The sequence below is a fragment of the Gymnoscopelus microlampas genome (assembly GCF_963454915.1).
Source record: "Gymnoscopelus microlampas genome assembly, chromosome: 17".
Lineage (NCBI taxonomy): Eukaryota > Metazoa > Chordata > Actinopteri > Myctophiformes > Myctophidae > Gymnoscopelus > Gymnoscopelus microlampas.
This window is the reverse complement of record NC_139954.1, coordinates 13,049,377-13,063,920: the sequence shown is the minus strand read 5'-3', so window position 1 is coordinate 13,063,920 and position 14,544 is coordinate 13,049,377. Positions and strand designations below refer to the sequence as shown.

General features: G+C 40.4%; 1 protein-coding gene across 5 annotated transcripts in view; it reads right to left on the bottom strand.

Annotated features, from left to right (window-relative positions):
• Positions 1 to 12,706, bottom strand: part of LOC311064972 (histone deacetylase 4-like) — a 280,612-nt gene extending 267,906 nt beyond the window's left edge. For all 5 annotated transcript variants that reach the window (XM_084085063.1, XM_084085065.1, XM_084085066.1 and 2 more), the window contains exon 1: positions 12,490 to 12,706. The gene's annotated coding sequence lies outside the window, so the exon portion shown is untranslated. The remainder of the gene's footprint in view (positions 1 to 12,489) is intronic.
• Between the last annotated feature and the right edge of the window lie 1,838 nt (positions 12,707 to 14,544).

The following is a 14,544-nucleotide window of genomic DNA, read 5'->3' as shown; positions in this document are numbered from 1 at the left end:
GTCAACCGGTCCGCTGGTCATCAAATTATTGGCTTAGGAATGCGACAACAACTAAAAAATATCCATGAATTCAAGTCTCCATGGGGTGACTAATCGATAGAATTTTTTTTTTTAGGGATGAACTATCCCTTTAATAATTAGCCATGTCTTACTGGACCAGTGACAGTCTAGCCATACCTCGGCGTCCTGCCACTGTCCTGGGTAGCAGCAGCCACCAAACATCCATATCTGTCTGGGCCTCCAGGTACTAAGTCGTCCCCCTTACCGCACCGTCTGGTCTCGCTTTCAAACTCAAATCTGCTTCCTGTCGATCCCTGTCATTTATTTTAACCCATTAAGACCTGAGGACCCCATTCTGCGATTGTCTTCTAAATCCTAACTGATTTCTGAAAAAACGTATACGTTGCTATATCAGTGGTTCCCAAACTTTTTCATGTCAAGGACCCCCAAAATTATGTGTGTTTAGCCACGGACCCCCATCTCAAAATATTTTGTTCCAAGGACCCCCAGAAGCAAAGATTTGAGTTAAAAAATCTTGGCTAAAAAAAAAAACGTATATTCAATGCACCAATTTTCACGAAGGCCAAAGTATTAAATAATGCTTTTATTTATCAAAAAACATTTAATGACACTGATGCGTTCCCGGTCTTAATGGGTTAAAAGTCTGTTTGGGAAGTGCGAGTCCTGCGCATCATCCCCAGCTGTTTTTTGTTTTTTTTTGCCACCAAAAAAAAAGACATACCGGTAAACGTTGGCATCCCACAAAAAGGAAAAAAAAAAACATAAACATGTCAATCAACGGCACGCTGGCGCGGCCACTAATCCCGCTCACCAGCTGAATTATTCATAGTCAATTAGGGGCTGAGAGGGCTGAGGCTGTCTGCCGCGGCACAAGAGCGTTCTCCATGATTCATTCCGGCGCGCGATGCAAGGGGTCCCTAATTGTTGTTTACCGCTCGCTATGCCCGACCACATGTTATTTTTATGCTGTCTTGATTACTTCAGGCACGCCTCGGAGTACTTGGGAAATGAAGTCCATTAGGAGAGACCCCGAGAGTTGTATTTCTGTGTCTGTCAAGTGCCAGGGAGAACGTTTTACAGACGCACGTATTGCTGCTGCCGGGCAGAAACCTCAAACCTTGTTGTCTCCGTATTTCAACTTTTTATGAACTTTTTTAAATATTTTTTTCATTAACTCTTTGACTGCCAGAAATAAAACATAATTTGCCCACGCCACTGCCAGCGATTGCCGATTTTCGAGTGTTTTCACTAACCTTTGAAAAATCATAGAATCGGGTGGAAGGAAAACCACTTTCTGCTCTTTGTTTTAATATATCCTTAGTGTTTGCCATTTAGAAATCTATTCTAAGCTAAATGTACTGTATATCTTCGCTGTCAGGCAGAAAATAGACAAGCTCACAATGTGTAAACGATGAGTTGCGTTGTGAGATTGTAGAATGTTTGCTATTTTCAAAAACTTTAAATTGTCGCCCATAATGACACATGCCCAAAGCAGCGCTTCCAGAATTAAAGAGATTAAGTCTGTCTGTGTGGGTTTTATATTTGACCAGGGAAAAGTTAGCAGCTCGTGACTAAACAATAATTACGTTGGATCCAATTTTTTCCATTTCCTGAAAAGTAACAGATTTGCACGTACAAGGTTTCCGTCCCGACAGCAATGATGTGTAAAATGCAGAAAAGTGTGCAACACATGGATGGAACATTAAAGGTGGGTAGGTCAGTATCTCACCTACTTGGAGCAATCAATAGTCTGATTAAACGTGATAATGTCACATTCGGGGCATTGACAGCATCCGAAATGGGTGCCAGTGGACTGGAGCTGCTTAATGAGTGACCAACAGCATAAGACTGTGGTTTGTACTGGTCAGCTCCCAGGTTTTAATGTGTCTATCCTGTCTGTGTGTTTCTATGTGCAGGGCGTTGCTGAAAATTGTGCTCATAGCTACTACCCTGGGTAAATAAAGAATAAACAAAAAAAAAACATCCATCTAAAAGTAGCTACTACAGTACGTACCCACGCAAGTGAGAAATTCAAAGCGGTTGAAACCACAGCCCGATAGCTGTTTAGCCTGTTATTATAGCGTTCCTATGCGTGCACGCGGGTGTTTGATTGTATAACTATACATTATTTTATATAATTATATATTATATAAAATATTAGAATATTAAAAATATTAAAGCAACTGACAGCACTAATCTACACGGCGTAAAATAAAATGTCCATGTCTCATTCATGCTCTCAACAGCAGAGTGTATTAAATCAGTCTCTTTACTGCCTACTATTAGAGGCTGTGTGAATACAGTAGCACTTCAGGACAATATGTCCAACCACCTTTAACCTGGCTGTATAATAATAATACACTGGTAGAATATAATGTGGCAGCATGATGATCATGTGACAAAATATCAACGAGCCAAATGACAACCTTAGATCTACAGTACAAACTTCATACCATATCGTTGCTCTCCATATATTCACTTTTGGTGTTTTTTCGTAAATTAATGCCCTACTTGATCACACTACAGCGTCACACAAAAAGCATCAAAAGTAGTAGATCCACAAGCTCTACGAAGCTTGTCGATCTGGACATAATGAGGTTTCCACCGGACAGAGACGATCATGCAAAACACAAAACGCACTGTTTTTTATTCTATTCGTTGTTTTTTCAAGCCCTTAAAACAAATGCAACATCCTGGCATTTTCTGTGACGTGCAAAATCTACCTTCTGAATCCTTTCGTATTTAACATTCTGAGACACAGTACCCAGCATCGGGTATTACATGGATATTTTGGACAAGATGACTGGCTTCAACACAGTTTTTCACCACATCAAATTGCAAGATGAGTTACTGCAGTTTTTGAATTGAAGAGCCGGAAATGTCTTCTGTCAAACAGCTTTCAAGGTAATGTTATGTTTATGCACAAACCCTGACCTAAAAATAAAGGCATGTCAGAAAATAGCTTTCAGTTTATTTACGGTATGTGCACTTGGGACTGTCTTGTCTTTTATGTATGTTCTTCTGTCCATGTTATTGTATGTTATAATTGTTGAAAATTAAATAATAATGGTCTTTTATAAACTCTCTCAATAACAGGTCAACTCCAAGTCTCAAATATCTCCGTCTCTGTAAGCAGTGTTAATTCCGTCGACTAAAACTATGACGAGAAATATTCGTTGACAACTTTTTTCACAAATGAAAAACTAAGCAATGAAATATACTGACAATTTCGTCAACAGATGAAAAATAGACAAAAATGTTAGGGAGGGGACTAGTATAGTGGAGAAGAAATCCTAAGACATTTGAGCCGGGTGCCATGCTCCAAAAATAGCCAATCTACAAGCTCACAACGCGTCGCAGGATCAAATTGGCCACATAACAGGCAGATTTCTGTGAGCAGCTAGGCACCATTGGGCCAATCGCTGTGAAACTTTGCACGTACACTCCCTTGGAGGCCAAGGAAGAACCTCTGTACCAAATGTTTCACACCGGCCTGTTCTAGCGCCACCAGGCGCTACAGATTTTGTCCAAATATCACGCAAATCGGTACACATTATCTCCATAGTCGTGTGATAAAGATTTTCATATTCCTGTCTAAGAATTGGCTTCCAAAGTTTGGCCCGTTTTGAACAAAATGCCTCATGAGTGCAGTATCCAATTGCCGTGAAACATGGCCCACTATAACCTGCCTGCCCTGGCGGAGACCTGTGCTCTAGTTCAACTGTAGATTTAGGTGACTAAAACTAGACTACACTAAAACATTTCAGATGACTAAAAGATGACTAAAACTAAATGGATTTTTTTTTTTTTTAAACTAAATCAAAATATGATGTCAAATTCAACACTATCTGCAAGCCTACCAACTCTGTCTCAAAACATATGCAATCCTTTTGCATTCCCTATCCCTACAGTATATTAACCCATTGATACCTGGAACGCATCTGTGTCACTTTAGATGTCTTTGGCTATTCAAAAATAGCAGATATACAAGCTCATAGCGCGGCACTCGGTGCCGCGCTATGAGCTTGTAGATCTGCTATTTTTGAAAAATCATGAAAAAATATTTTTTATATTTTTTTCAAAAAACTGTTAGGATTTAGATTTTTTTTAAAGAATCGCCTCAGGTCTTAATGGGTTAAAATTGGCTAAAGGGCGGACCTCTGACAATCCAAGCTTCGTATCAGCTATTTTGAATGGCCATGAATCACAACAATATGAAAATAGAAGGTATCACGCAAGCCTAACCTTGACCCAAAAGTTAAGCATCTCTTCAAGGCAGCCCTACTGATCACCCCCACCAAGATTAACGAAAATCCATCCATTATAAAGTTATTTGGGGGAAAAAGATGGACCTTGAATATGAATTTGACCTTTGAGACAAATAATGTTACACTCTCTTCAGGGCAGCCTTACTAATCACTTTCACCAAGACTCATGAAAATCAAGCCATCCAAGTTATTTTGCTTAAAAAGAAAATAGACCTTGACCTTATTTGTGACATTTACAAAGATTAACTCAATGTCTTCAGGTTGCCGGCTAGTCATTCCTGTTTCACAACAATCCTGCCCTCCGTTCTTGAATTATTGTGCTAAAAGGACAAGCAGACGGACAAACTGAATGGGGCAAAAACAACCCCGAATCCAACACTGGTGCTGGAGGTAATAGATAAACCACTAAACAACGTTTTATAACAGTAAAAAGTATTTCAAAAGTAATGTTCCGTACTTTTACTTCTACTCCACTACATCTCAGAGGCAAATATTGTACTTTTGCTCCACTACAATTATTTGAAAACTTACTAGTTACTTTGCAGATATAAATTATTACATTATAAAACATACATTAACCACTTTAGCCCTATTTTATGCCTAGGCTATATGAAAATAGCCGATCTACAAGCTCACAACGTGTCGCGATGCGACGCGTTGAGAGCTTGTAGATCGGCTATTTTCAAACATTTTAGTACTTTTACTATTGGCACTTTAAGTACATTTCGATACCAATACTTTTACTCTTTTACTACAATTTTGAATTCTGGACTTTAACTTGTAACGGAGTACTTCTACATTGCAGTATTGGTACTTTTACTTAAGTAAAACATTTGAGTACTTTTCCCACCACTGGTGTCATGTACACGGGTGTACATGGGTGTGTGTGTGTGTGTGTGTGTGTGTGTGTGTGTGTGCGTGCGCGTGCGCGCACGCGTGTGCCCGTGTGCCATGGAGTCCTGTCACCTTGTTTATCCCTGAGCAGGACAGTGCCATTAATAGACCCCCATTAGTATCCATTAGGCTGACAACATCCACAAGACATCCACAAACAATGCCAAAAACCCCTCAAACCCTCGTTGTTAATTGAGTTTGGGGGGAAAAGCAGGATGTGGTGGTGGAAGAGGTTCAAAGCCGGGCCAGGACCCTAGCAAAGGCACAATGGAGTTAAATGGGCTTATTAACACGGTGCCAAGTAACCGTAGGGGCGGATGAGGTGAATAAGGGTCACTCAGGAGGAACAATGACTCAGAGGTACCAAAATTTGTTGGTGCCCCCACGAGGAGAGAATCAGGTCATCGGCGTACACAATCTCATCAGCCGCGGGCCATGACCCCTCTGTAGTGAACCATTAACCCATTAAGACCGGGAACGCATCTTGTGTAACCGTTATTTTTGATACTTTGGCCATTCAAAAATAGCAGATCTACAAGCTCGTGGCGCGGCACTAGCTTGTAGATCTGCTATTTTTGAAAAATCGTGAAAATGTGCGCAAATCTTTGAATATATATGTTTTTAAAGCGAACGTTTTTGACAGAAATCTTTGCTTCTGGGGGGGTTCCCTGGAACAACATATTTTGGGGGTCCGCGGCCAAATACATATCATATGAGGGTCCTTGACATGAAATAGTCTGAAAACCACTGACTGTAGCAACATGAGTTTTTTTAGGATTTCGTTTTTGGTTTAGTTTAGTTTTGTTAGGATTTAGAAGACGTAGTAGATGTGTAGAATGGTATCTCAGGTCTGAATGGGTTAAATGTACCTTTGTTGCCTTCTGCCAACGACTTGTCTAATTTCACTCCCTCTCTAATGCCATCTATCCCTCCGTCTCTCCAGTGCTCAACATATTGCTTTGTCTTTTTAACACATTGAGTGCCAGGGGTTTTTCAAAACAGGGTACCTCCAGTGCCTGGAATTTTAACCATTTTTGGACCTTTTTCAAGTAGTCACAAAACATTTTCAGTGATCACCGTCCTCACGGTGATCCCCTCATTACACACATAGAGGTCTCGTACAATCCGGGGAAAAAGATTAAAAACATTCGGTAATCCGTTCCATAGTTGCAGCCAGTTGAAAATAGTCGAAAATACATCGTAAAAACAAAAAGTACACAGGAGCCGAGATACAGGCTTTTGAAGTCATAACTCAACCAGGAGGTGGATTGGAGTCTAAATATTCGTAAAATGATATCTCCTGGTGCTGTGAAGGAAAAATAAAAATAAAAATTGAAAAAAAAAAAAAAAATCATATTTTTCCCCAAAAACGGTCATAACCGTTTTTGGCACACCATGTTAGGATTATGAAAAACGGTCCGGACCGTTTTTGGCACTCAATGTGTTAAGTGGTGAACAGGGAAACCGATGAAAAACCAGCACTGACTGTAACCGAGTCAAGCCTGGTCAAACTGCAAATTATGCATTTAAAATGCCATCAGCGTTTGCATTGAGACAAAATTGCACTGCATTTCTTCAAACAGAAAATAAAAGTGTCTCTGTAGTTGGGTGAAAGTGAAAGTAGATAAGATACAGCCTGCCTCAGTGACTCTTTAAACATGTCTACAGTACATAACATTTGAGTAGAAGTTGCGATGCGGAACATCATTTCGAACGAGTCAAATGTTATTCTCACTAACAAATCTGTAAACAGTACGTTAATACAATTTAACTAGCACACCACCAGCAGTGGTTGCTGGATAGTCTCCCTACCACTTACATTGAGAAATGTAGACCCTGGTGTCAGGTGTGTGTGTGTGTGTGTGTGTGTGTGTGTGTGTGTGTGTGTGTGTGTGTGTGTGTGTGTGTGTGTGTGTGTGTGTGTGTGTGTGTGTGTGTGTGTGTGTGTGTGTGTGTGTGTGTGTGTGTGCGCGAGAGACACAGATCTTGCTGAAATGCGAGCCCTGTTTACAGTGGTTCGTGCCTACAGTGCCATTCTCCTCACAGATAGAATCATAATACATCAAGTAGTCTGTGTGGATGGGAAGTGGCTGGAGGCTGTGGGGAGACTCCAGCCAAGCTGTTTACACAGTCCTGCTGGTTCGAGTGCGCTTGTGCACCCGCAGGGTCCCCTGTCACGACAACACCATTGACCCCCATTAGTGTCCATTAAGTCTGACAATGTCCACAGAATGTCCACAAACAAGCACGTTTTGCCAATGCCAACTCTCTCGCTAATTGATTATTGGAAGATAACGTTGGAACTTTCCGAAGGTCAGGCCAAAGCCCCAACAAAGAACAATGGAACGGAGATAAACAAGTTTATTTCGGCACGGCAAAGTCCTGGCCATTACGGGGTCTTTTTTTTTTTTTTTTTTTTACACTTTCAGGGTGAATTTAACACTCTAGGATGGTACTGTCTGTGAGGACTGGAGTCACGAGAAGGAACTGTACCGTACTGTGGATTGTAAGCAGTGGTGGAAAAAGTACTCAAATGCTTTACTTAAATAAAAGTATCAATACTGCAAAAAAATACTTGAGTAAAAGTACAAAAGTATGTGGTACCAAAATATACTTAACGTACCAAAAGTGAAAGTACTAAAATGTTTGAAAATAGCCGATCTACAAGCTCACAACGCGTCGCATCGTGAGCTTGTAGATCGGCTATTTTCATATAGCTTAGGTATAAAATGGGCTAAAGTGGTTAATGTATGTTTTATAATATAATAATTAATATCTGCAAAGTAACTGAAGTTATCAAATAATTGTAGTGGAGTAAAGGTACAATATTTGTAATATTTGAGGTGTAGTGGAGTAGAAGTAAAAGTACTGAAAATTGGAAATACTCCAGTAAAGTAAAAGTACCTCAAAGTTGTACTTAAGTGCAGTACTTGAGTAAATGTACTTAGTTACTTTACACTACTGATGGTAAGATAGCGAAACACACGGTTGACCTACAAACACAGGTCTGTACTCAGACAGGTATACATTCAGAATAATATGTTCCTTTGATTACACACACAGGCCCAAACTGACAAAGGAAGGGATGCATGCAAATGCATTATAAATGTTGAAATTTGTCTTGCGGCTACATTAATATATGTTTGTGTAATTACGTGACAGTAATGGTGTTAGTAAAAAGAAGTGTCACTGTGTGGACTGCATTCCTTCGTGGCCCGTGAATTGGAGCCAAATGAAGTGAAGCATAACTGAGATCAGTTTAACCACATGATCCCTACTGTCCCTAGCATCCCTATTCTGTGGGCGTATCATAATAGGCGACCATTCAGCGAGAATAGCAGACGTACAAGCTCCCAACGTGTCACGACACATTGTGCACACGTATATCGGCTAAAGGGATTTGGTGTAGAGAGAAAAAAGGAGGTGTGACCATGTAAAGACCCCTAGGCAACCCCGGGCAACAAAATTATATAGGGTTTTAAGTAAAATCATGACTGTAGCAACTCACACAGGCACTGAGAGCACAAGAGGTGTAAGAATGAGGAAAATGAGGGAGAGAAATGCAGTGGTGGACAGTAACTAAGTACATTTACTTGAGTACAGTACATAATTTTTTTTTTTTTTTGTAATATTTTTGCAAACACATGACATTCACTCAGCTACATTTCACATAGAAATATTGTACTTTTGGCTACGCTATGTATTTCTAGGAAGGGACTCTTTGGCCCCAAACTTAGAAAAATGTACTCAATTTGCCCTATTTCAAACATATGAAAATAGGTGTAAAAGCTCACAACGTGTCACAATGCGACATGTTGTGAGCTTGTAGATCTGCTATTTGATCTGCTATTTGCGAGGGGGGGGGTATGTTCTAAATGTCAATACATCAATGCATCGATAGTAAAAAGAAAATGTACTTCATAACTTGTACATTTGAATACTTGAGTATTTACTTGAGTGTATACTTTGTCCACCACTGGAGAAAAGTCACCGTGCAAAGGAAGTGTGTGAGGTGTTAGAAGAACGATGAAAGCAGAGCCAGCTTTGACGTTTGTGGAGCACGCTATCTACTACGGCATGTGATGGGAGCGGGACCAGTGTTGCCAGATTCTGTGAGAGAAACAAGCAACCAGGTCTAGGAAAACCAGCCCAAAAGAAGCGACTATGGGCTACACGAGCACTTTAACGTATACATCAGCCATTTGAAAATAGCAGATCTACAAGCTCACAACGCAGCTTGTAGATCGGCTAGTTTCAAATACAATCTCGCGGGGAAATTATAATAAGCAGATCTGGCAACCCTGGACGGGACTTCCAATTTTTTACAATTGCGTTCAGGAAGCTAACGTTATGGGAGGAAGTCTATCTGGCAAATTGGTAGGGTGGGCCAGGCTAGACACGCGAAGAAGAAAGAGCAAGTTTAATGCCTTCTTCTTCTGTGATTCCTGAGCCTCCCCCCACCTGTTTACACGTCCTCAGAGGCTACAGTGTGATTCTGGATGTAAATAATTCAGGCCCACAGACACCACAGACATCCCTGCTTTTCAAAAACTCAAGTTTTCTCTTGAGTTTTTTCGCCGCACTTTGAAGCTATAGCTATATAGGGTAAATAATTAATGGAATAGAAAATGGCTAAAATGGAGAAAAGACACACATATACTATATATATATATATATATGCCTATATACATAGTACATATATGGGCATACCAGACGGATTGGTGGTGCAACGTTACGAACCTGTAGAGTATGTGTTTTTATATATATATATATATATATATATATATATATATATATATATATATATATATATATATATATATATATATATATATATATATATATATATATATATATATATATATATATATATATCTCACACACATACACACACACACATATATATATATATATATCTCACACTCACACACACACACACACACACACACACACACACACACACACACACACACACACACACGCACACGCACACAGTATCTGTTTCTAATGCTATATGGAAATCTGATTATCGTTAATAAACACATACAGGCAGGCATATAATACATAAGGAAGTGATGAATTATGTAGCATAACATAAGAGCCTGTGAGGCCATTATCCAACGGGGCCTGAGTGGTTCCATAATATCCCACTGGCAGGCAGGCATGATGCACACACACACACACACACACACACACACACACACACACACACAGCACAACTCTGTGAGGAATCAGCAAGAAAGTTTTGAGGGCGAGACAGGATGAGAGTGTGAGTCCCCCGTCTGACATCACCAATCACCTCCTTTTTCCTTCAGAGCGGAGGAGTCATCATTTGCACCGTGCCAATTTTTTTCTGGAAGTTTTTGCTACTACGACCTTCTTCCTGTGGGGTCCTCCTGGAATTTACAAGTGCTGGAACACCGGTTCCTTGGGAGCAGGAATGCAATGTTTGAGCGAATAGTTTCCGCCAAGCAGAGGCTAAAAGGAGGCCGAAGGAGCAGGGAACAGGTCTGCCCTACTAGTGCTGCCTGGCCTGGGAGCGAGGATCGGTGTTTACACATTACCAAAAGACCAGTGGTGGGAAAAGTACTCCATTTGTGTGTACTTAAGTAAAAGTATCAATACTGCAATATAGAAATACTCTGTTACTCAGTCCGGGATTCAAAATGTACTTGAGTAAAAGTACAGAAGTATTGGTAATAGAAAGTGCTCATTATGCAGAATGTCCCACAATTCCAATTCCAGAAGTTTTCAAATGTATTAAAGTCTTTTGAAAATAGCAGATCTACAAGCTCACAATGTGAGTAGATCGGCTGAAATGTATAGGCCTATAGGGCTAAATCTACAAAAGTAACTAAAGTTTTCAAATAATTGTAGTGAGTAAAGGTATAATATTTGTCTCTGAGATGTAAAAGTAAAACTACAGAAAATTGGAAATACTCCAGTAAAGTAAAAAGAAAATACCTACATTTTTGTTTTACTTAAGTAAAGTACTTGAGTAAATGTGCTTAGTTACTTTACTGCCACTGCCAAAGAGTAAAGACAGAGGTTGACACCCAAAAGCTGCAGCTGTGGGCCAACAAAAATACAGCGATTTCTCGCTCACCTCCTCCTGCACGCAGACTGACTGTACACACACATATGCAAATGCTCTCGCACACACAACGCAAAAACACTACTAACAATGTATAATAATAGCATAGCCTGCTGACAACTATGTTTATACACGGTTACAGTGACTGGCTATACTTATCACTGTGTCATTCACTTATATATCTGTGATTGACGAGACTCAAACAACACACATGTAGTCAGAGATCGCTTGCCTGCAGTGCAGCGACAGTCAATCTGCGATATTATAGTCAATCCTCAGCACAATTCAGAGAAAGTGACATGAAATGTTGGGACAAAAAACGTGGCTGCGCTCTTCTTCCCAAAACAAATCCCTTTCCATTTCCCAGACACGAGAGAGAGAGAGAGAGAGAGAGAGAGAGAGAGAGAGAGAGAGAGAGAGAGAGCGGCGAGTCGGAAGCTTCGAATACACAGAACGCTCGCCCCAAAACACGCCCACCCGCCGGGGGCAAATCCACCAGGTATTCCTAAACCTAACATCAGTAAAACTATGCCTTAAAAAAAACCTAACATTATCCCTAAACATAACCTCAGTAAAACTACGCCTAACCGTACCCTCAGTAAAACAAGAATACAAGAAGAACCGCTTGGGGGGGAGGGGGGCGAGCGGTCCGCGAAAATAAATGGGGGCGAGCTAGCCATGGTTCACATGGCGCTGGTATGATGACAGTCATGTTTCAGGGCTATTATAGGGGCGAGCGTGTTTAGGGGCGACTCTTTCGGTTACCCTTTGGATACAGTGTATAATAACTGTTGCTCTCACTGCACACACACACACAGCAACAATGTTACACTAATACACTCTAGTGTAGTGTAGTCTAGTGTTGTTGAAGAATAACAACAATGGCAAAAGTCACGTAACACGTACTTAAAATGAGAGTCAACAACAAATACACACACACACACACGCCACAACACAACTAATAGTAATAGTTCAACGCTGGTTTCTCTCTGAGTGAGTGTACACTTTTCTCGTATACGCCGAGAGGGGCTCGCGCGCCGTAAAACGGCCGATCTACAAGCTCTCAGCGCGTCCGCGCTGAGAGCTTGTAGATCGGCCGTTTTACGGCGCGCGCAGCAACCACCAACCAACCCCCCGGAAAAAAAGTGATTAAACATCATGTATGTTCGCTGACACGCTGTGTTTGTTGGAAAACAACGTTATTATATTTACCTGAATGAGAGTCTCCTCCAGTCCTCCTCGGACACTAGACGTCTGGCTCTTCTCCCCCCCTTTTGTTTTTGTTTGACTTTCTTTTTTTTTTTTTTACCCCGAAGCCCCCTGTCTGCATCCAGTCAGTCAGTCACAGTGCAGTGAGGACAGGGCTTTTAGGACCCGTAGGTGTAAAGAGAGAAGAGAGAGAGAGAGAGAGCCTTGAAAAAACCATTCACGAAACTATTCCGCCATACTGGATTTTTTTTTCTTTTTTTTTTTGGCAAATAAATCACGTGTCGGACGCGCGCCCGCATTTCCTTCGGTTCGGAGGCGGGCTCTATGAGGAGTTAAAAAAAATGGATGATTGACGTTTGAAAGGGAAATGAAAGTATCAGTGTGGTGGTTAAAAAGTACTTGTTTTTTTTACTTTAGTAGAATTGTTAATACTGTATTGTAGGAATACTCTGTTTACAGGTAAAAGTCCTGTATTCAAAATGTATTTGAGTAAAAGTACAAAAGTGTTGAAAAAATGTACTTAAAGTATCAAAAGTGAAAGTAGTCATTATATGCAGAATATCCTGGTTCACAAGTTATCATTGTCAAAAATGTATACAGAATCTTTTGAAAATAGCAGATCTACAAGCTCACAACGCGTCGCTATGCGACTCGTATAGCGACGCCTTGTGAGATGGTAGATCTGCTATTTTCACATAGCCAAAGTTTAAATAGGGCTGAAGTGGTTAAAGTATGTTTTGTAATAATAATCAAAATCCACAAAGTAACTAGTAGCTAAAGTTTTCAAATAATTGTTGTGGCGTAAAAATGCTATTTGGCTCTGAGATGGAGTAGAAGTTAAAGGACTGCAAATTGGAAATACTCAAGTAAAGTAAAAAAAAAATACCTAAAAATTGTACTGAAGTACAGTACTTTACTTTACACCACTGAGGTGTGTTTAAATCTAAATGCATGACAACAAATAGGGGGGGAAAACAGGTCTATTTTGAGGAGACATTTCTTCTTTTTGTACGTGTTCCCTCTATACTTAAAATCAGTATAGAAGATTACACTAAGTAACCTTTCAGTAGTCTAGAGTCTAGGAGGCAATTCAGGCAGTGACACGTTTCCCCTTTGCAGGCTTTGAAAATTAGCCTATATCCTTTTTTAATGTTGACTTCCCACCAGCAGTGGATGTATGTATTTTAGGAGGAAGCTGGTGTATTCATTGCCTAGGACTCAGGAGTGGGAGGTTGGCTAGCTTGTCCTGATTATTCCTACAGTAGCCTAGCCCTATAGTGGCAATACATCAGAAATATAGTTCAGTACTTTGTGTCTGCAACTCTGCATACATACAGAGCCATTTCATTTTGGACCCCTATAAGACCATAAATGCACTTCATCGTTCACCACATGTAGTTTTTGTTATGGGGTATAGCAGTGGTTTTCAACCTTTTTCCATGCCAAGGACCCCTAAATTGATATACATTTGGCCGCGGACCTCCATTTGAAAATGTTTTGTGCCAGAGACCGCCAGAAGCAAAGATATCAATTCATTTTCGCTTTAAAAAAATATAAATATTCAAAGACATGCACACTTTTTCAAGGTTTTTCAAAAATAGCAAATCTACAAGCTCATAGAGGTGCCGCGCTATGAGCTTGTAGATCTGCTATTTTTGAATAGCCAAAGCTAAGTGGTTAAAAATGATTGCGAAGCTGTGTTAACTAATTTCGCTGGGGACCCCCTGGTACTCCCTCAAGGACCACTGGTGGTCCCCGGACCACTGGTTGAAAACCACTGGGGTATAGGGTATCTGTCACTGTACATTTACACTTCAGTGAAATTCGTCCTCTGCATTTACAGTAGTATAGTGTTTGATTGATTGATTGATTGATGTACTTTATTTAGTAAGACATGAGAACAGTACATGGCAGTACATAACAGTACATGGAAGTACAAATTCGCAATACAAGGTCTACTAAACTGGATAGCTCAGTTAAGCACGTAGCTTGTTTAAGATGAGATCCCCATGCACACAAATCATGTTGACATATAAGAGACAGACAGATATACACACT